The sequence below is a fragment of the Anabrus simplex genome, chromosome 14 (assembly GCF_040414725.1).
Source record: "Anabrus simplex isolate iqAnaSimp1 chromosome 14, ASM4041472v1, whole genome shotgun sequence".
In the NCBI taxonomy this organism is placed as follows: Eukaryota; Metazoa; Arthropoda; class Insecta; order Orthoptera; family Tettigoniidae; genus Anabrus; species Anabrus simplex.
In genome coordinates this window covers 96,853,033-96,875,852 of record NC_090278.1, presented here as the reverse complement: position 1 = coordinate 96,875,852, position 22,820 = coordinate 96,853,033, and the positions used below count along the sequence as shown (strand labels likewise).

The 22,820-nt window shown below is 39.0% G+C and overlaps 1 protein-coding gene across 1 annotated transcript in view; it reads left to right on the top strand.

Annotated features, from left to right (window-relative positions):
• LOC136885605 (gamma-tubulin complex component 3) overlaps positions 1-22,582 on the top strand; it is a 309,280-nt gene extending 286,698 nt beyond the window's left edge. Inside the window, exon 17 of the mRNA XM_067158277.2 lies at positions 22,214-22,582. The gene's annotated coding sequence lies outside the window, so the exon portion shown is untranslated. The remainder of the gene's footprint in view (positions 1-22,213) is intronic.
• The last annotated feature ends 238 nt before the right edge of the window (positions 22,583-22,820 follow it).

The following is a 22,820-nucleotide window of genomic DNA, read 5'->3' as shown; positions in this document are numbered from 1 at the left end:
TCCATAAAAATGATGTTCCCCTCAGACCTATTGTTAGTGCGATAGGTTCTCCTACTTATGCTCTGATTAAATACCTAAGCAAATTGCTTCAGCCACACATAGGACGTACTGAATCATACATCAGGGACTCTCAGTATTTCGTCAACAAGCTGTCAACCATAACCCTTCAACCTAATGCACTTTTGGTGAGTTTCGATGTGGAGTCCTTGTTCACTAAAATGCCGATTGACTCAGTCATGTCTCTCATTGAACACCTGTTCCCTGAGGACATTACTAAGCTGTTTTACCACTGCACGACTTCCAGCTATTTCTTGTGGGGTGGGAATTTTTACGAACAGATGGACGGAGTGGCTATGGAAAGTCCACCTTCGCCCGTAGTGGCTAATTTCTTTACGGAATATTTTGAGGAGGAGGCTAGAGATGATATGGTGGAGGTATGTTGATGATGCGTTTGTGGTCTGGACAGGAGATCCTGAGAAACTTCATCTATTTCTAAACCACCTAAATCTGCAACATCCTTCAATAAAATTCACTATGGAGATGGAGTCGGACGGATGCCTTCCTTTCTCGGATGTTCTAAGAAAGAAACCAGACAGCTCCTTAGGACATACCATCTATCATAAGCCTACCCACACAAACTGCTATCTTCATGCAAATTCTCACCACCACCAGCACACAAAAAAAAAAGGCAATCTTAAGACATGATGTAGATGTTGATTCCCATAGGGAACCTAAAATATTTTTCCCGAATGAGTAAATTTATAATACCAATATAATGGTCCGTTATTGGACATTATAAATTTTCCAGCTAACTCATTCTTGGTTGCCTGCGTTTCGCCCTCGTGTGCTAAGTTAGGCTCGTCAGTTGGGACTCAGCACACCACCCAAGACGCAAGGCTAGTGCATACCGTGGAGGCCACTGCATAGGCTATTTGAAGCCACCAGCAGTGCCAATGCACTAGGAGAGCTATGTCTCATTTCCAAAAATAGATGCCTGCCTGGCCATCAAATGATGTAGATGTTGATTCCCATAGGGAACCTAAAATATTTTTCCCGAATGAGTAAATTTATAATACCAATATAATGGTCCGTTATTGGACATTATAAATTTTCCAGCTAACTCATTCTTGGTTGCCTGCATTATAAATTTACTCATTCGGGAAAAATATTTTAGGTTCCCTATGGGAATCAACATCTACATCATTTGATGGCCAGGCAGGCATCTATTTTTGGAAATGAGACATAGCTCTCCTAGTGCATTGGCACTGCTGGTGGCTTCAAATAGCCTATGCAGTGGCCTCCACGGTATGCACTAGCCTTGCGTCTTGGGTGGTGTGCTAAGTCCCAACTGACGAGCCTAACTTAGCACACGAGGGCGAAACGCAGGCAACCAAGAATGAGTTAGCTGGAAAATTTATAATGTCCAATAACGGACCATTATATTGGTATTAATCTTAAGACACTCGCCAAGCGAGCGAGACGAATTTGTGGGCCATCACATATCCCGGTGGAGATGGACACGCTCAAAGTCGCGTTCAAGGATAATGGTTACAGCGATTTGCAGATTCATAGAGCCCTGTATCCCAGAGAAACGACCAAGTGAAGCTCACAGAAGGAAGAAGTGAAGGGAAGTGCCTACTTGCCTTACATTCACAACACCACAGATCGAATTGCCAAGGTCCTCCGCAAACACAATATAAAAACCGTGGTTGGCACCGCCACTAAAATTGCTCACAGTCTGAGTAAAACCAAGGACATATTGTCCCCACTTCTACATCCTGGGGTATACGAAATTCCCTGTACTTGTGGTAAGGTATACATCGGCCAAAGATCCTAGTCCATTGGTACCCGTATCAAAGAACATGAATGTAATATTCGTCTCGACCAACCAGACAAATCTGCAATAGCTGAGCACGCTCTATCGTCGGGTCATGATGTCATGTTCCAAGATGCTCGAGCTCTTACCCACACTAGACACTACACGTCCAGGTCCAGGATTATACGGGAAGCTGTGGAAATACGTAGAAATCCTAACAATTTCAACAGGGACACCGGCTATCAATTAATACCTGGTTGCCAGCCATTGAGAATTTACGTAGGTAGATCCATTCCCTGTCCTTTCACTATTGTTATTTCGTCTACGTGTTTTCCAAATTCGTACGTCCTCATCGCCAGATGTTTCATTCCAGGCTTGTGTCTATATCGTACACCTGTCAAGTTCATACGTTACATACACACGTTATGTGAACAGCTTAGTCTGATGGTTCAGTCAGCTTCCACTTCGAATACTAGTGTTGTGCCACATCCTGAGAGCTATCTGGCGGCGAATGAACGTACCATTTCCACTTCTATTATAACGTCTAAATTTTAAAAAGTCATTGTTTAGGAAGCCTTTCTCGTGGACAGTCGAGATTTCTTCTGAGGATGCAGGGCACAGTTCCCTGCGAAACGTTAAGAATTTCACCTTATATTCTTGACACGGCATAAGCCTATACAGCATCATATCTTTAAGACAAATTATTATTATTATTATTATTATTATTATTATTATTATTATTATTATTATCATCATCGTTATCGCATACAGATTGGTTTCGTTAATAATTTCATTATACAAATTATTGCAAAAAAGCAATTGAAAAACTCTATTCAGTCTCTGGTTTCATACCACGCGGTAGTTGTAGGCTGAAACAAGGCCGCACTAGATAGACAGGCCACAAGGCTCGGACCGTGACGTCACGCTAGTGGCTGGCATTCAGCATCGCAATGTAGGGCCCGCTCTCACTTTCACCATGATATTGTTCATTTATTCAACCTTAACGATAAAATTGAACACTCCTTCAATTGTGGCTTTACTTAGGCTTGTATACTACACGAGTTTTATGCGGGGAGAAAACTGGCAGGGCAGTACATGTACATTTCTTTACGTAAAATTATGATGACATCTGTCACTTGTAACTCTATTCAGTCTCTGGTTTCATACCACGCGGTAGTTGTAGGCTGAAACAAGGCCGCACTAGATAGACAGGCCACAAGGCTCGGACCGTGACGTCACGCTAGTGGCTGGCATTCAGCATCGCAATGTAGATTAGAACGCATAATACGTATACAAAAAGTTTTAATGTTGCTAGGAAAATGCATGATGGCAATTCACAACAATAGTCTGAAACCTTTCTTAGAAATTAAGCTGCAACTTAAAACTTACTTAAGAATTCCTAAGGTTTCAGTTTGTACATTTTTATTTTCCTGAGGATTTCTTCTTCTCAGCGATGAGTTTATCTACGGTAACTTTTCTATTGTTATTCAATAATATATTACAAAAGATGTATATACATCTGTCAACGAAATGTTTAAAACTATTTATTTAATCACTGCATGTTTAAACATTTTCATTTTTCAGAACATTGTTGACAAGCGAAGTCAGAATTTTTCTCTGAGAATCCTCATGTAAAAACATTAGTATACAGGTTTACATTTTGTAGCTCTAAGAGAGTCTGGTACAACACCTTTTGGTACAGGGCAGGAGCAAGCCAAGGCCGCACTAGATAGACTCAGACATTTTTTTTTGTCTGACTCAGAGTTGTCAAAGTCAGGATAAGTTGTCAGCTTGATTAAGCCAGTTATTTATTAAGATTTTAAATAAATGACCAGTATCAAACAATTTTTTGTGTGTGTGTGTGTGTGTGTTTTTTGTTTTTTTCGTCAAATGGATTTTGAAAAGTGGTTTCTAAATTGCTTTTGCACAGCTTTTCAAACATTTTCCTGTTATTATTAGAAATTATGCATGCTACCTTATAAGCTATAGGCCTATCTGTCAATACTTTAAAGACTTGCAAAGTTAGTTCTTCTAAGAAATGTCACATTAGGTTCTTACATGGAAACAAATCAACAACGTCTTAATTTTTTTAAAGACTGGATGACAACATAAAAGTTTGTGCCGTTGTAGCTAATGTAGTGTTATTTTCTCCGCTTTTACTACTAAAAGCAACTCCCTCTACCTTTCCTCCTAGCGGGCGATCTGGCCGTGCGGTTAGGGGCGTGCGGCTGTGAACGTGCATCGGAAGATAGTGGGTTCGAATCCCACTGTCGGCAGCCCTGAAGAAGGTTTTCCGTACTTTCCCATTTTCACACCAGGCAAATGCTGGGGCTGTACCTTAATTAAGGCCACGGCCGCTTCCTTCCAGGTGTTATGCCTCTCCTATCCCATCGTCGCCGTAAGACCTATCTGTGTTGGTGCGACGTAAAGCCACTAGCAAAAACAAAAATAAAACCTTTCATCCTTTATAGTTCAGCTCACGTTTTATGTAGACTCCATTCAACAAGTTACAAAATATTTCATGCTCCTTTAACAATTTTAGTTTCTTTTTTCAAGTAATTCCAATGTGAATCATCAATACGCGAATTTCCTGTGCCTAGTTTTGCAGTAAAAGACTGTGAATAACCAAGTGGGGCATTGTAAGAAATGTTGACTGTCTTATCTTCTTTTACGCCCCAGGAAATGCGAAAAATATTGAAGTGAACCATGTTATTAGAATACAGGAGTAAGATACTTTCTTTGCAAAGGCTATATTTAACTGTTCCTTAAAAAAATTATAATTTATCAGTAATGATACACTCATTAACTTCACTTTCAATTTCATCGATTATTTTGTGTACAGATTCTATTTTGTCGTGGACAGTCACTTTTGAGTTACGAGCAGGTCTAAACAGGAAGTTATGAATACTTTTCTAATTTGACCATTTTAATATCTTGCCCCCATCACCTAATGCACGTATATCAGGGTTATAACTCATGAAAATATCATGTTTAATGGATTTAAAATCAAGAGCCTCGTTTAATGTTAAGGAAGTACCAATTTTCGGAATATTTTCCTCAGTCACATACATTTTGAAAATACAGACTTTGGCTGTTAAAGTTGACGGAAACTTTGTCCAAATCTAATTTGCGTTTAATACTGAAATTACCCTGAACGTCATCGAAGTCGTTGATCCTGTCATATTCTTCCTCAGCTTTCTTTCTTTCCTTCCTCTTCCCGTTTTTCAATTTCTTCTTGTCTTTGAATAGGATTTTTGCTCGTTGTTGGAAGATTTTTTTATACAGATAGGCAGGCACATTTTAAAACTTAGGAATAGCATCGTTTGAGAGTTTTAAATGGTTAGGTTTTACAGTTAAAAGAGACTCATCAGGTCTTTTAACGGAATCGTCCCTAATTACGAAACTTCGTCGAAGTGTTTTATGCACACAACTGCTCCCCCTGTGGGTGGGGGTGGTAGAATAACACCCACGGTATCCCCTGCCTGTCGTAAGAGGCGACTAGAAGGGGCCTCAGGGGCTCTGAACTTTGGAGCGTGGGTTGGCGACCACGGGGCCCACAGCTGAGTCGTGGCATTGCTTCCACTTACTTGTGCCCGGCTCCTCACTTTCATCTATCCTATCCGACCTTCCTTGGTCAACTCTTGTTCTTTTCCGACCCCGACGTTATTAGGTTTGCGAGGGCTAAGGGAGTCTTTCATTTTCACGCCCTTCGTGGCCCTTGTCTTCCTTTGGCCGATATCTTCATTATTCGAAGTGTCGGATCCCTTCCATTTTTCCCCTCTGATTAGTGTTATATAGAGGATGCTTGCCTAGTTGTACTTCCTCTTAAAACAATAATCACCACCACCACCGCACACAACTGAGCTTGCTGAAGGGATGAATTCGGTTCGATGGATAGCTATGATTCACTTTTGTTTTCGAAACACGCCAATAGGAAATTTAAACACTGAAATATTAGGCTGTTTTGAACTGTAGTTGATTCTACGACCAGGTATACAACACGACGTGGCCATAATTCACAATGTTCACACACGTTTAAATCATTCAACACCATCGATAACCTCACTGCTGCGAGGTTCAGATCAGCTTACAAGTCACTGGTGAGAAGTGAAGCGGCTGGCGACTAGTGTGACGTAGCGCCCGAAGTGGAGGGGGAGCCTTATGGCCTGTATATCTAGTTGGCCTTGGCTGAAACCACTGTAAACGGGGATTTCTTGAAATCTGGATCTGTTGATTTATAATTGTGCCAGCTGTCGGCATCAGGTACATCTTGGGTTAGAGTGCACAAAGTGACCATCGTCAGTTCATTTTTAGGCATCGTGAAATGCTATTAGATATATTCATTGGGAGCAGAGGTGCGAAAGTACTGTGGTTTCGTGTGTTGCTGACGTATACATGTATATGACTAGAAGAGCACATGGCGACCATGTTTGTTTACCATCGCTCGAGCTTTTGTGTGTGTGAGTGGACAGCTGATGGCTACACTGCCATCTAAATAAGATTTTTGACTGACTGTCAAATGGTATCTGGATTCTACAAAGTTCCACGCGGAACCAAAAGATGGCAGTACGGGGCAGACGAGTGGTGGGCGATAAAATGTCACGTCGGGTCTCCCCTGACATGCGACCGGAACGGGAAAATCGTAATGTCGGGCCTCGCGCGACAGGCGAGTGGTAAGGGTTAATTTGCTTTTTAATAACAAAAAGCAGTATAAATTGCGAAAGGTCCACCTTTTCAATACAAAATAATTATGTTGTTCAGTTTGAATTACATCATTTTAATTCGGTTACTCGGTGCCGGTTTCAACGTTATCGTTATTTGAGTTTCATGTCCATATTGACTGATTACACATATATGGATAAGAAAGAAATTCCACCGTATCATTTCTGTTCATTGTAAATGACTTACATCAGTACCAGTTTCGACCTTATTTGGTCATCATCAGCTGATATATAATGGTTTTACATCTATTAGGCATTGGTTTGTGTTACTTGTCTGAATGAGGAACTTTTATAAAAAAAAAGTGTATTCAGGCTTTAAACTAAAACCTTTATACAAAGGTCAATTTGACATCGTGAATAGTTTCTTGCCTTTGTAATCCTTGACTAACCTACAGAGCTGACATCCCATTCTTTTTTGGATGTGTGCTATGCATTCCAGCTTCTCAAGTTGCACATCACCATAAGGTTTACTGTCCACACCTTTGCTATCCTCATCACCCAAATGTTTTGTATATCTAACACCATACAGCTTCAGTGAACGATTGAAAGTTTCAGCCGCTCCAGTTGCTTCAAACACCTATATATTTTACTTTACATTCACCACTGTCTTTGTTGTTTCAATGAATGTTTACACTTCTTCACATTTTCACGTTTCTGGCCGTATTTTGTTAGAAGTACAACATCTGTCACCTTCCCAGTGTCCATGCTTGTTGCAAAAACTATACCATTTTTACTTGTATGCCCGCATTTCTGCCAGGAACCATCTAATGCAACTGTCAAATTTGTTGAGTCTTCATTCTCTAACACATCTTCCTTTACTGCCTTTCGAATAGAGTTTTCAGCACACACTTTTATATTTTTTCCTCAAAATAGCTTTGAATTTACTGAACTTTGTTGGTTTGGGTAAGTACATGGCTGCACACAGTCTTTCCAGCTTCCAGCCATTTTCCAATTTATTGTATGCCATACCCAAATCTAATGTTGGTCACATACCCATGTGGTGTCAAATTAAAGGTGAAAAATTCATTATTTACAACTTATGCATTTGAGAACTAATTGAGGAGCTCGCATCCGGGAGATAGTGGGTTCGAATCCCATTGTCGGCAGCCCTGAAGATGGTTTTCTGTGGTTTCCTATTTTCACACCGAGCTGTACTTAAGGCCACGGCCGCTTCCTTCCCATTCCTAGGCCTTTCCTGTCCCATCGTCGCCATAAGACCTATCGGTGTCTGTCCTTTCCTACTAGAAATGTTCTCACATAATTTTATGGAATGCTCTTCATTACAGTTTTTACATTTCACAAAAAAGTTCAAAGCAGTGGAAAGGAGTTCAATATCAATTACATAGTTTCCATGGATAACGGTTCACTGTCACATTTGTTACTTACACTGGGGTTAGTGAAAAGCTTTCTTCTTGATTTACTGCTCACTTGAGTTGAATTTGTTTCACTGCAAAGAAGTGTCTCCAATAACCTCACACTCACATTACTACATTCAGCAGAACTATTATCCCCAGACAGCGTAATATTCGCTTTAGGTTTCCTTCCAGGGCCTCCACTGCATTTCTTGAACTATCTAGCTGAGCCAGGCACCCTGCAAAAATACTTCTTTACCTTCCACAACAGGATGTGATCAAACAGCCATGACACAAGTCACAACGCTTGTACCAACCCTAGAAACATGCTGCGAAATTATTCTTTTTTTTAACGGGTCAGTAATACAGTAGAACCTCGATAATTCAAAATCGGTTATTTCAAAATCCTGCCTAATTCGAAGGAGGTCTCGTTCCCGGAAACGTGAGTCACAGTTTTGCATGTTATTTAAATTGTTTAATTCAAAATACGGATAATTCATAATTCGAAGGACAATGTCGACCCCATTACCGAAATTCAGACTTTTAATTCGAAACTGCCTTTACATTTTAAAACAATCGTATGTTACAGAGTAATTTCAACTCTAAATTTATCCACGTCCTAATAGAACACTTGTTCCGGAACGTGGAGGGGTGCCGTAAGCCTTCCGCACTTACTCACTTCGGTAGGTCTACAGTGTGCTTCATAACTGCTAAGTTGAAATTGGAATTCTTTTGTATTCAACCTTCTAAGGAATGCCATAATATCGCTCGACAGGCAGTGTGCGGAAAAACATGATCCGCGAACACTGGCGATGCCGACAGTTGACGAAAAACGTGGCTCATATAATAAATTTGTAGTCATCGAACAACATTGTCATTGCCAACGAAACTGCATGGCTTTATTTTAATGCGAGCCCAAACGGTCTTATGGTTTTAAAGGAGAAAATGTCAGCCGGGGAATTGTACAAGAGTGGGGGATGGGGGTCATAGTAGGGCGTTGCATTGCACATGGAAGCGAGAAACTTTATCCCCTCGTCATAGGAATGTTCGATAAGCCACAATGTTTTAAGGGTGTCAGGCACTTTCCATACCAGTACACCGCATCTAAAAATGCAAACAGTATAGAATTCCAAAAAATAATGCATTTGCACAGGTTAACCAGCATAGATTTCTTCTCGTCTTTGAATCGTGCTTTTTTTTTCTTTTGTTTGTTGCGTGAGGTTATGTTTGCCAGTGAGATATCCAAGTGCATTATTTGAATACTGTAAATGCACCTTCTTGGATAAATTTTGGAAAAAGTTCTTTTTTAATGGCATTTGAAAGCTATGCACTGTGAATCAAGGTTAACTGCATGCAGTAAAGGGCCTTAGAATATTTTGTAACGCAGCAAGGGTTGGTACTTCTGAATTGCGAATTGGCAGTTAATTCAAAATCACGTAATTCGAAGTCGGATTTTTTTAGTCCCATTTGAATTAACAATGTTTTACTGTATATCAGTAATACAAAGAGGGTGACATTCAAATTGCATTCGAGACCTTAAGGGATGACTTGTACACAATAAACAAGCGGTAGATTATAAAATACGGTATGAATGATCAAGAAACACGACAAAAGTGGTTTCTGGATATTAAAAGGTGTACCACGGCAAAAAAGTGGCCCGGAAAATATTTAGAATTATTAAATGTTAAACAATTCAAACCACCTATTCAGTACTAGTAAATATCATTGTCATTATATTAAGTATGGTACATGTTTCGCCCGTCATTGCAGGCATCATCAGCCATGAATTCTAACTCAAAAGTCAGAGCTCTGAGTGGATGCTATACAGTAGAACCTCGATTATACGTTCCTGAAAACTATGTTTTCCGGTATTCGTTCAAATCATGTGGTCCCGCGAGCATCCTACTTAAATCATGTTGTAAAAATCCCGCATTATCCATTCCTCAAATAAACTATTTACCGGATCGACCGTCCAGAAATTTCATTCCCATCAACGGTAAATCCTCGATCACACGTTTTTCAAGAAACTGCATCTCGCGAAAGGGCGGCTACGGCATACTTACGAATCTTGGTGTTAAAGTCTCGTCATTGCGGTAATTTGAGGAAGTACTGTACTGAAAAAGCGAACGGCAGTGAACTTGCATAAGAGACCATCTTAGCATCGCATTCGGATGGTATTGTTTAGAGAATCCATGGAAATCATAAAGCAGAGTGGGTCCACAACAATTGAAAGGAGACAGAGCGCATTTTGACAGCTCTACTTGAAGACTGAACGAATTTCTTCAAATGTTCGTACTTGCAAGTCGCCTACATTATGTCCAGGATTAGATGTATATATATATTTTTTTTTTTTACTTTTTTCGAGTGTATCGCCGAACAGGTTTTCAGCATTTCCCTCAGGGCACTGTATAGTCACTGGGCTTTCAGGCAGGAATCAAAACTGCTCCGTCTGAAGTACCTAACACAAATTTACAGTAGTATTTCCGTGCACGGTTATGTTATCAAGACCAGATGTTGCACCTTACATACATAAAGCTATGAGAGGTTTTGGTATTGCCTATTACTGTTTTCATCCTAATATAAGATGGGGAATTTCACGTTTTTGTGTTAAAATGTTGTAAAAACCGGACGTTTTATTTTCGCTCGTTACATAGAAGCTTTACATCATTTTGCACTCGTACCGACTTGTACAGCGAGTGCGTTTTCCAGCTGAGCTCAGGGTCGTGTATAATCGTAATTTCGGAAGTGTTAATGATATTTTTTCTCTTTCCAATTTGTGATTAGTGACGGGCAGAATTAAATTTAATGCATTCGAGAACTTGAAGATCGATACTTACATTCGAAACCATATTCTAGAGTTCAACATAACCTTGAAAAGCCGATGTAGGCCTAATTTACGCGGTGCAAGTTTTAAATAAACCGACTATAAACAGTATACCTGTGACCGAATTACAATGGAAGATAAAAAAGAGGATTTCGCCATGATGTTGGGCACTTTTGTATTTAATGTGCTTTATTTTATTAGATAAGAGAATTAAAAACTACTTGTGGTCGATTGTTGTTTGCCTTGCCGTTATGGGTAGTAGATTTTTTGAAGAGTTTGGCTCTGGCTGATCAAAGTTGCTGAACTGAAAGAAGTTTTCAGAGCAAAACTGACAAAATTTTCCCGGTAAAACTGAATGTAAAGTTTTTAGATTTTCAAGTCGCATACCGGTAATTTTTGAAACCAGTCCTGTGGTCTAACTTGTCTGGCTCTCATCTGGAGGGTCCGGGTTCGATTACTGGCCGGGTCGTGCATTTTTACCTGGTTATGAGGGAACTTTTTTTTATAACAATTTACACTAATATATAACGTGTGGTACAATTTGGAAATGAACTGGCTGATCTTTTCTTAAAGTTCCAATGGGACGCCCTACTCCTGTTCACGTCAAATGGAGATAATACAAAATATCAACACTCATAATGCCGTGCTCGGATGGCAATTGTAGTCTATTGGAATCGTAACATTTAAACATTTCTTTTTTACATTTGTAGGAGATCAAATATGTTCAGCTTATATGGTTTTTGGGATTGCCCAAATGTTCTATAGATCAACATCACTTCCCTGAAGAATGAGAATCGCTACTGAAGTGGAGTGCCAGTTGGATGGCAAGAGAGCTTGGTCAAGTTTCATTAAATAAAGGATTATTCCATCTCTGTATAAACATGCTGTATGTTGTTTATGTTGTGAAGCTTTTTGAAGTAAAATGAAAATGTTTTCAATACCATGAATGTTTATTGATGTGAATATATATCACATAACGTTTAGAGAAGGTTGGTACTAGTTTCGACGCTCATTGCGTGTCATCAGCCAACAAATCAATTGAGCAAAATGCAACTTATCGAATAGCAATATATAACGCATGATAGCACCTACAAGATAAAAGTTAAACTATGGCTAGTTGAAATATAAAACACATGACAGCAAATACAAGGATTAATGTTGAAAGCTAAATTGTCAAAATTCTAATATCCTTTTAGATTTCTTAATTAACTTGTTTAAAAATATCAGATTTCCAAACAGTAGCGCTATCTTTCAAGCCATGCGCAATTCACATCCCCGTCACTTACCCCCACTACCTCATCCCTATGCCCCACCATAGCCTTACTCCTCAGCTTTAGCTCCTCCTTTTTCCCCTTCCCCTCCTCTCACTCTCCCTTCCCTTCCGCTACTCGGCCTCCATTATTGCTCTCTTCATTAGCCCAGCTCCTCTCCTTTCAACATCTATGCCATCACGCTACTCAAGGTGAGTTCGCCTCCTTTCCCTTATATTTCTTTTGGCTATGTACATTTATATCACGCCTAATTTGGCTTTCAGTCTTTTCGTCAGGTCTCCATGTTTCCATACTGAACTGGGAATCGTGACATTAATTCAAATTATGATCTTCTTTTTTTTTTTTTGATAGGGGCTTTACGTCGCACCGACACAGATAGGTCTTATGGCGACGATGGGATAGGAAAGGCCTAGGAGTTGGAAGGAAGCGGCCGTGGCCTTAATTAAGGTACAGCCCCAGCATTTGCCTGGTGTGAAAATGGGAAACCACGGAAAACCATCTTCAGGGCTGCCGATAGTGGGATTCGAACCTACTATCTCCCGGATGCAAGCTCACAGCCGCGCGCCTCTACGCGCACGGCCAACTCGCCCGGTAATTATGATCTTCATACGACCACATTGTTGGCTTCGAAACCACCTGAATTAAGCCTGTTAATTACCGCAACTTGAGGGAACAAGATTATTCTTCCCACTGGTAACATATGTTGCCTTATGATTTACGCACCTCAAGCTCTTGTTTATCAAGACTCAACAACTGGGATACCTTCTCAAAAATGTTGTTTTACTGTCAGACACACCACATCATTTCAACTGGTTATAATCTAACAGTGACTTTATAGGTGCTGTCATATGTTTTAGATGGTTATACGCAACATACCCTCATCATTTTTATGTTACATTTAAAATTTGCCTTAGTAGGTACATTTAAATGTTGTATATACATACACCTTATGTTCTACAAACCTCAAGCTGAACTACTTTCTCGTGTATCATACCTTAACTATTGTTACCTTCTCTGTTTTGCTTTCATTGTTTTAACTTTTGACAATTTAGCTTTCAACATTGATCCTTGTATTTGCTGTCAAGTGTTTTATATTTCAACTAGTCGTAGTTTAACATTTGTCTTGTAGGTGCTATCATGTGTTATATATTGCTATTCGATAAGTTGCATTTTGCTCAATTGATTTGTTGGCTGATGATGACGCGCAATGAGCGTCGAAACTAGTACCAACCTTCTCTAAACGTTATGTGATATATATTCACATCAATAAACATTCATGGTATTGAAAAGGTGGACCTTTAATATTTTCATTTTACTGTAATCCCAGTTCAATACGGAACAAAATGAAGTAAGCCTGAAGAGGAGTTCAACTGCATTCTGGATGTGTGTCGAAATCTGTGGAATAAAACGAAAAAGTGTGTTAGTGCTATATTAGGATGGTTTATTAGTGGATTTAATATTCTTGACACTTACCCTTTAGACGTTAGGAAGTCCGGTTGTGTATATGACTGACATGGAATTGTTAATGAACAGGAGACAGTGATCAGTTGCTGTCGCATGTCTGCACACGCGTATCTCCCGAGTACATCACTGTGTCCTTATGTGATAAAACTGCGCGTGTTCATTGTCGAGTGTTATGTGACGCACGATTCGTAGCAAACCTATCCAGAGCTGTTTGCACAAAAGTTTAAGCCTAGAAATGTGTTGGCAAAGTATGCAATGCAGAACTTAGTGGAAACAGGCTCTGTAGCGAATTCAAACCGTAACTATTCAACCAGAAAACATTGCTCATGTGAAGCAGAAACTGGAATGAAGTCTGACAAAATCCTAGCACTGTTTATTTGTGCGAGTGGGATTTAAGCGATTGTGTCGAAACATTATCCAAAAGGACCTGGATCTGTATTCTTCCAAATTGTGCATGCGTTAAAGCATCCAGGCGAGTTCTGCCGGTAGTTTGAGTGAAGTGGAGTCAAGCCATTAAGGAGGTTTGAAGAGTCCTGTCGTGAATATTTTCTGGACCAGTTTTCTTGCCCACCCGGTATTACACCTATAAATTCTTGTTGTATCTTTTTGTTTTATATAAAATTAACTTTACTTTGGGTTGGGAAAGCCTAAAATGTGTGTTTTTATTTCTGGAATTATGCAACACATCCTCACTACAATATTGTGCTGCCCTGTTCGTCAAGGTGGTGTTGCACCATTATATCCAAATGGAAGGTATTCTCTCTAAGGGTCATCTTCAAGAACAAAATTTTGAAGCAATGTCGACTTTGTACTCGCCAAAGTCAGCATTTTCCTATTGATAGTAGAAACTTTGCTTCAGAGACGCAAATGGCCCATACTTTGACTTCTGAAAGTCGGCTGTAGAGGATAATACAATTGACATTCTAAAGATAATTGAATTTGTAGATCATCTTGGAAGATGTCGAAGAAATTATCCAAGCTGCACATATTCCTTGCTGTGTTATGCGAGTCACACTAAACCTGATGGAGTTCTACACGGATAATGAATTCAAAATTGGGTTCAGGTTCGATAAACAAACTGTATTAGACATCTTCACGATGTCCAAAGATGTGCTGTATGCATGTCCAAACCTTGTCCAGGTTCTCGACGGGGTTGGTTAGGAATTTTCATAACTTTTTTTAATGACCAGATGCCCTTCCTAATGTCAGCCTTATCAGAGGAGTTAATGAGATGAAATGAATCAGAGTGATACATAATCAAAGGAAGTGTAAGTTAAACCCAGTGCTGGAACATTGCCTGCTCGTGTCGAATAATGCCAAGGGGACTGCTCAAGGCTTATTGTCCCCATCAGACAGACAGACAAATCACAATCAACAGCGTCATAATGTCCTCGCTCCTCACGAACACTGCCGATAGGTTTGGAATTTATCCAGACTTCTGGCACTCAATCTAGTGATTAGAAATTGTATATCACCACCTCCTGTACCCTGCCAGCCAACATTCTGATGGTGACATTTTTTCAGCAAATGGGGCTCGAACCAGTTAATCTTGGTGTCAGACCATTATAGAATTCGTGCTTTAATGATCATGGCCATCATGCGGGTTCATGTTCAAAGATGTACTTAGTACTACCTATTCCTCCAGTGATACAATTGCTAATTACATTGTTTGTTATAGACAATCTCCAACTAGTTTCTGCTCGCTTATCAAGTGTAAGCCAGCCAAGAATAATTAGAAGGGTATCTGTACTGATTGCCAGGAAAGGACCTTAGTTTGTCAAATTTTCTCAAGCTGAAAATCTCTTTTGTTTCTTCCATGGTTGAGCAAAAATCACAAAAAATAAAGATACGCTAGGTCTAGTGATAACTAAAAATGCTTGACTGAAAGCACTCTTCTCTTGTTTTCTATTATTATTATTATTATTATTATTATTATTATTATTATTATTATTATTATTACAGACATTACCATTGCCATAAAATCTCGACTTTGCAGAGTCTTAGCCAAAGTGGACTATGGAGAAAGAAGCGTCTATAAACAGACTTAGTGAAGTATCCCCTCAAAGATTTGTCCTAGAGTATGGTATAATAATAATAATAATCATCATCATCGTATGGCCTCAGCTACCGTGTGCAGACATTTCAAGTTGACACCATCTGGCTGTCTGCTCGTCAATTTCGACGTTCCGTTTTACTCTAGGCCCACTAGATGGCAGACCGAGTAAACTGAAACTCTCTTGGGCGTCTATGGCTGAGATTTAATTAATTTTGTCAGGTAAACACCAAATGTGTCACCAGAGATCTTTTACATGCCGACATCGTACGACATGGAGTGTTGAATGGACTTTTTCCACCGTTCAAAAACCGGACTACCTCTGCCGGGTTTGAACCCGCTAGCTTGGGATCCGGAGGCTGACACTCGACCACTGATCCGCAGAGGCAGCTCTGGAGTATGGTGCTCCCTGTAATCAACATAAAGTTTCAGAAATATTATGTTGCAGAAGTTTTATCCAAGAATATGTGGCCTATTGCACACCCTTCTTTCCGTGAGCTTATGTACCCTCTCTAAGCCAGGCGCTCAACGCTTTGATAATTTTCTGTTTCACTGCTATCGTTGTTGTCTCTGCCGATAAACAGTTCTTCACAGTCTGGCATTTCTCACATATTTCACTCTCGTTTGTGTTCACAATTTTGGAAATGTTGCTGCTTGACATGATTACTGCTGCTCCTGGCGTTGGGTTGGATTCAGGCGTGTATGATGGGGATTCACACTCGGTGTTGAATAAAACATGGATAGAGATAATCAAAAGTGGATTTCCTTGTCAAAAGGAACAGTTATTTCTCTTTCGAAGAGTGTAAATGTGAAATCTCATCTCTTGGTAAAACATCTGAGTTATTTATAGTTATGAATTTCATTGGTTCCGTATTGAAGTGGGATTACAACAAAATTAAATTCTTTTCAAGGTCCACCTATTCAATACAATGACGTTTTATTGTGATTCAATCACATGTCAAATAGTCAAATGGTACCAGTTTCGGCATCTATGTGCCATCATCAGCCTTGGGTACAAATTAAAACAAGATATACATTCCTAAAACATCTAAAACACATTTTAACACATTATAAAATAACATACAATTAATGTGGTGATACATGAAATACGGTAAAATTATGATACAATTGGTATGATATAAAATTCTTAAAATTCCGGCTGTTCGTTACATAATTCAGTCTGTGTGCATCCGAGTGAATTTTTACAGTTGTATGCTGTCTATGTGAATGACATTTGTTCCTTTAGATATTAGGTGGTTCCAGCCGTCCGTCTGTGTAACAACACGTTCACATGCTGCTCAAGGTTCAAATTGAAGTGGGAAGTCATCTCTAAATACATCGCGATCTTACATGATCAAAGTAAACTTCCCTGGAACCACCTAATATCTAAAGGAACAAATGTCATTCACATAGACAGCATACAACTGTAAAAATTCACTCGGATGCACACAGACTGAATTATGTAACGAACAGCCGGAATTTTAAGAATTTTATATCATACCAATTGTATCATAATTTTATCGTATTTCATGTATCACCACATTAATTGTATGTTATTTTATAATGTGTTAAAATGTGTTTTAGATGTTTTAGGAATGTATATCTTGTTTTAATTTGTACCCAAGGCTGATGATGGCACATAGATGCCGAAACTGGTACCATTTGACTATTTGACATGTGATTGAATCACAATAAAACGTCATTGTATTGAATAGGTGGACCTTGAAAAGAATTTAATTTTGTTGTAATCTGAGTTATTTGTTCAAAACTGGTCAACCTCGCAGAGTTGAGAGCCGTGGGTGTATAGCAGTTAGAAACACTGTCAGTTAATCAGTTATTTGAGGTTCTTCTGTTTGCACGTATTTGATCGCCTAGTGCAATGGCATTTGACCACACGCAGATCTCGTCTGTGTGCAAATGGCAGTCGTGAACCATGACGACACCCCAGATAGTAATGTTTGTTTCAGATTTACTTCTTGTCCTTGGCACTGAATAGAAATTTAACTGAGCAGTTCCTGAACAGAATGGACATGTAATTCCTCACTGTGTTCAGTCTAGTGGGTGACAAATGTTTGTGCTGAATATTTTGTACCATCATATCAAAAACTTGTGCCTCTAATGCTTTGTTAGTATTTCAACATCGTGTGTGTGTGTGTGTGTGTGTTTTTTTTGTGGAGATGTTGCCATGTTTACTTGTCTCTAGAGTCTGATTATTGTATGACTTGTTCTGGGTCCTACATTTACCTTTCAGTATTTAGACATTATACTACAGAACAAATAGTGCTTTTCTATATGCTTTTGCTTGGTCTGTTAAAAAATTACTCTTTAGGGGGCTTATCTGTAGCCTAATTAGCTTTGTCTTCCAATGCTGGCAGTTCCATCTGTGATTTCCGTTTGACCTCTTCAGTTCACTGAAATTGTCCTTTCAGAATGAATATCAGTGTGAAGAAAGAAGTCTGCTAGGGTTAGTGTTCATCATTAATTCATGAATCAGCAGCGATGGTATCATGGTGGAGACTCCAAGACTTCTTTCTCTACAAGTCTGACATTATTATAACTTACGAATTTCATTCATTTGCACAACGCCATTGATGCCAAAATAAAACCAATCGATAACATGTTCACCTCTGACCTGCTGCACTTCGTTCCATCTGGACAAATGTTTTCCGCACCGCAGTATCTCCGTGAATGCAAATGCTGATGTGTTACTCATAATATTCCGACAAGTGGATGATCGCAGCACATGCAGTAGTCTCGTGTGAGACTCGACTTAGTCGTTACTAGTCCCAGAGTAGAGGAAGATGACAGTAGACCTTATATCGCAGCAACTTCAATATAGACTTGCTCCTTACTCTTTGTGGCAGCATTTAGATGTCTTCAAAACCCAGGAGATGGGTGCCAGTACGGTGAAGCTCTTCTAAGTATGGTACTCGGATTTGTTTGAGAAAAAACACTTACACTCGCCTGCGTCACTCTTCACTGTGTTCACAAGAGGAAGAAGTCACATTCTAATGTTGTCTTGATAATCCCAGAAAATCTGAACAAAGTGTAGTGAAATCAGAACATACACTGGCATCGTCATGACAAGTCATTTCAGTAGGTTCAAGAACATTATTTAAGAGATGTAGCAGCATAATAAAAACAAAAAAAGAGAGAGAGATGTATGTTTAAAATTAATCTAATATTAGTAAAATAAAGTTCAAAACATTGCAGCTAAAACTGGCCTTAAAATATTATTCGAAAATGTTATTGGCTTTACGTCCCACTAACTACTTTTACGTGCCAGTAAATCTACAGACATGAGGCTGACACATTTGAGCACCTTCGAATACCACTAGACTGAGCCAGGATCAAATCTGCCAAGTTGGCATCAGAAGGCCATCTGAGCCACTCAGCCCGACATCATTCAAAAGACAGAAATTATGTTCCAGCTAGCAGTTACCTGCGGCATTGCTCAGTACTGTACCAAGACATTATCTCAATATCCCTAAAGTATAAAAACTCGCTGAAAAATTAAGTTTCATTTACCCAAGAAATTCTTTATAAACCACATTTGTGGTATTGCATTTTGGGGCGAAGATGACCTTGCGACATAGAACTGTACATGTGAGAAACAGTCTTCTCAAGTCGAAAAATAAAAAAATAAAAAATACATTTTTATTTTTGAAGGAAATTCCTTCCACGTCTGTAACATCTTCAGTTTTGAGATATTAGTATTCCCGTAAAAAGAATTCGACCACTTTATCAGTCCCTTCCCCAGCCCAACCTCAGTGGATTTCCTGAAAACAGAAAAATGCATGTTTATTTTTAAGGAGAGTCCAGTTACCAATTTGCACGTCTGTAACGCCTTCAGTTGTTGAGGTGTAAGCATCCTTGTTCAAATAATTCAATTAATTTTTCAGTTCATTCACACACACACATACACCTTTAAGTGAGTTTTCCTAAAACAATAGAATGTGCTTTTTTACTTTGAAAGATGGTTCCAAATACAAATTTTCATGTCTGTAACATCTTCAGTTTTTAAGATATAAGTATCCTCATAAAAATAATTCTTCAATTCCTTTATCATCCCTTCCCCACATTAATTTGATCCCCCCCCCCCAACAAAAAAGATGCATTTTTCTTTTTAAAGGAGATTCCAAATACCAATTTTCATGTTTCAGTTTTTGAGATATAAGGATACCTATTTAATAAATCCCTTTTTTAACTTCCTTTCACCCTCCCTGTTAAGAGAATTTTCCAAAAAAAAAAAAAAAAAGTGCTTATTTCTTGCTTTTCTTTCTTTATGCCTGTAAACATTTCAAGTTTTTTGAGATATTGATGTACTCAAGAATTCACACACACACACACCCACCCACACACACCCACACACCCACCCATCCTTAGCGATGGTGTATCCAAAAATCGTCCCTTAGTGAACACCTACACTCTAATATATATGTATTTTCAAAATTTCATTTCTTTATGTCCAGTAGTTCTGGCAATGATGAATCTGCCATTAAGTCGGTGAGGACATGATATTTGATATATATAGATAACAATTATTGTTAAAGGAAATAAGCATAAATGGTGGTAAAGTCAAAATTGTCACCCAATTCAAATACCAAGGAGAAGTAATAAACAACTTAAATGAAAAACCTTGATCAAAATAAGAACAAAGCACAAAATTAATGTGGGACATCTGCAAAAATGAAATGCCTATCGCTACACACAACGAAAACACAACGCAGTTATAAAACTGGAAGCCATTTACACAGCACAGACCCTCTTTCACGTAAATGAACAATCAAGGACAGACTGACTCCAGAAGATGGAAACAAGAATAGAAAGAACCTGCATCAACAAAAAATACCAGAAAGACATGGCAGATAGTACGCAACAAAGAGTTGGAACAAAAAAAGGAGACTGGGATTCTTCGGACGCATGAGAATGCAGGATGCAAGACTTCTGAAACAACTGATACAGTATAATCAATCTCGACCACAACAGGCTGTAGATGGAACAGAGAAGTAAGAGGGAATATGAAGAAAATTGGTCTTGTACCAGAAAACACCACAGATAAGGTAAACAAAAATATCCAGTACACAAACATCCGCTTCACTCACAAAAAAGGAAGTCAAACGCAAGCACCAGAAAGAGCACAAAGATCAGAACACATGAAAAAATATGGCATGAACAGCCCCTTCAAAGAGACTGACTAAAATGATGCTCTGCAGTCATAAAATTATAATAAAATTGGTTTTACATCCCACTAACTACTTTAAAAATATATTTTTTCGACTTGGCTTTACGGCAGCAATGCAACAGGAAAGGTCTAGGTGTGGGAAGAAAGCGGCCATGGACTTAACTAAGGTACAGCCGCAGGATTTGCCTGCTGTGAAAATGGGAAAGCACGGAAAAACATCTTCAGGGCTGCCGACAGTGGGGTTCCAAGCTCACAGCTTAACTGTATGACCAACTTGCTCAGTTTTTCAGAACTTTACACAGTCGTCTAATAGAGATGTTTTGGACTGTCTTCAGCTATCAGTCTTGAATGGCTTTGACATGAATTAAACATTACAAATGTGAATGACGATAATGTAGTTCACACAATTGATCACGGAGTACAGTGTCATTCAAAATGCTGGATCTTGGCAAGGCTAAACACTGTGTGATCTCAAAGTACTAGAATGCTCATTCATGAATTAAATTGATAAATGGGGCGAGTCACAGTTGTTCGAGACATACGTTGCAAAATTTTAATACCATCTTCATATCACAGATGTGTCCAGTAACTTGGTCTTTTAGTTTAAAATGTTGTAGATGACCTTGTCAAGGCGAAACGGAATGTAACAGGTGTAGATTGCATAGTTAAGTCTGCCATCGAATAGGATCTGAGAAAACAAAATAAAGATGAAATCAAAATTCACAGAAGAAATTAAAGCTATTGTAAACAAAGGTTAAAGCTATTGTAAATAAAGGCACTATTTTACGTGCGTCTCCTTGCAGTCTGAGTGCGTGCAATCTCTTGTAATTCTAACTACCTCTGCGGTTTTCAAGACACTGAGATGCCTTAAATTTGGGCCTGAAGGAGGCTTCTTTTATGTGTCAGTAAATCTACTGATGCGAGGCTGGTGTAATTTAGCATCGACTGAGCCAGGATGGAACTGTCTCGGCTACTCGGCCCTTCTTTGGGTTGAAACGTTTAGGATAATGCTGAGTGCAGTTGTAGACTCTACTCTCAAGTAAATGTGGTGTTGTGTTAAGGGTGCAAGACACTTGAACCTCTTACCTTGTCTTGGCATTTTCTCTCTGATATGAGTAATGGAAAGAAAGAAACAAGTGACAGTCATATATAGAAAGGTAGGATAAAGTAGTCGGCAACAGAAAGAGAAAATTTCCTTTCCATTACTTACCCTGACTTGTTGGGTTCCTTTCCGCTTTTGTGTGTCCTGTGTTCCTAATCTTTTGATGTCCTCAATATTCGTACGCTTATCCAGCTTTCTTCTCGTCCTACACTCAAGATGGCCGAGGCCACCTTCTTGGGGGCTGAGGAGAGGGCTATACACATTACTTATCGTTCACACATTTACTTAAGTTTTGGTCTTGGTTGACAGGTGGTGGTGGTGGTGGTGGTGGTGGTGGTGGTTGTTGTTGTTAAGTACAAGTTTTGTTTTTGTATTTTGTTCTTTTGAGTTAATTTTTGTTTTTCTCTTTTCTTTTTTTTTTCTAGTCGTTTGTTTTGAAGCCACTGTCAGGCGGATGTGCCATTGTGTTGTGTATCCAAGATCTCCTGCTGTGTATGTTTGTGTGCACGAGCGAGTGCATATAGTACAAAAGTTGTGCCATGACTTTGTGCGAATTTGTATATATTAAGTTCCTTGTGCTCGATGACTTTTTTGTAATGAATTCAACCCAAACTGTGTAAATTGTTAAATCTTATTTTTTGTAGTTTCTTCAGATAATTTATTATAATGTTACTTGTTTGTACAATATTACAATATTAAGTGTTCCTCAGCAATATCTGTATATATCGCTTGGTCAAAACCTGAAAAGGCAAACAAAAAAATGTGGTAGTTCTATCAATAAATTAGGAATAGCTCTCGTAAATATTCTTTATTTAATCCTTGCCAGGGCTTGTGTCTAGGTTCACAGAACACATGAAGTTAGGAGCGCGCGCACCAGTCGCATACAAATACAGATGTTCCAAATTTTCAAGTAGGTTTTGAATCGTAGTGTGGTGAACTTCTGTTGTACATAATTTGTTAAGTGTTTTCTCTCCAATATGATCAGGCAAAAAATCCCCACAGTAGCATTTGTTTGTCCAGAGAACCATATTC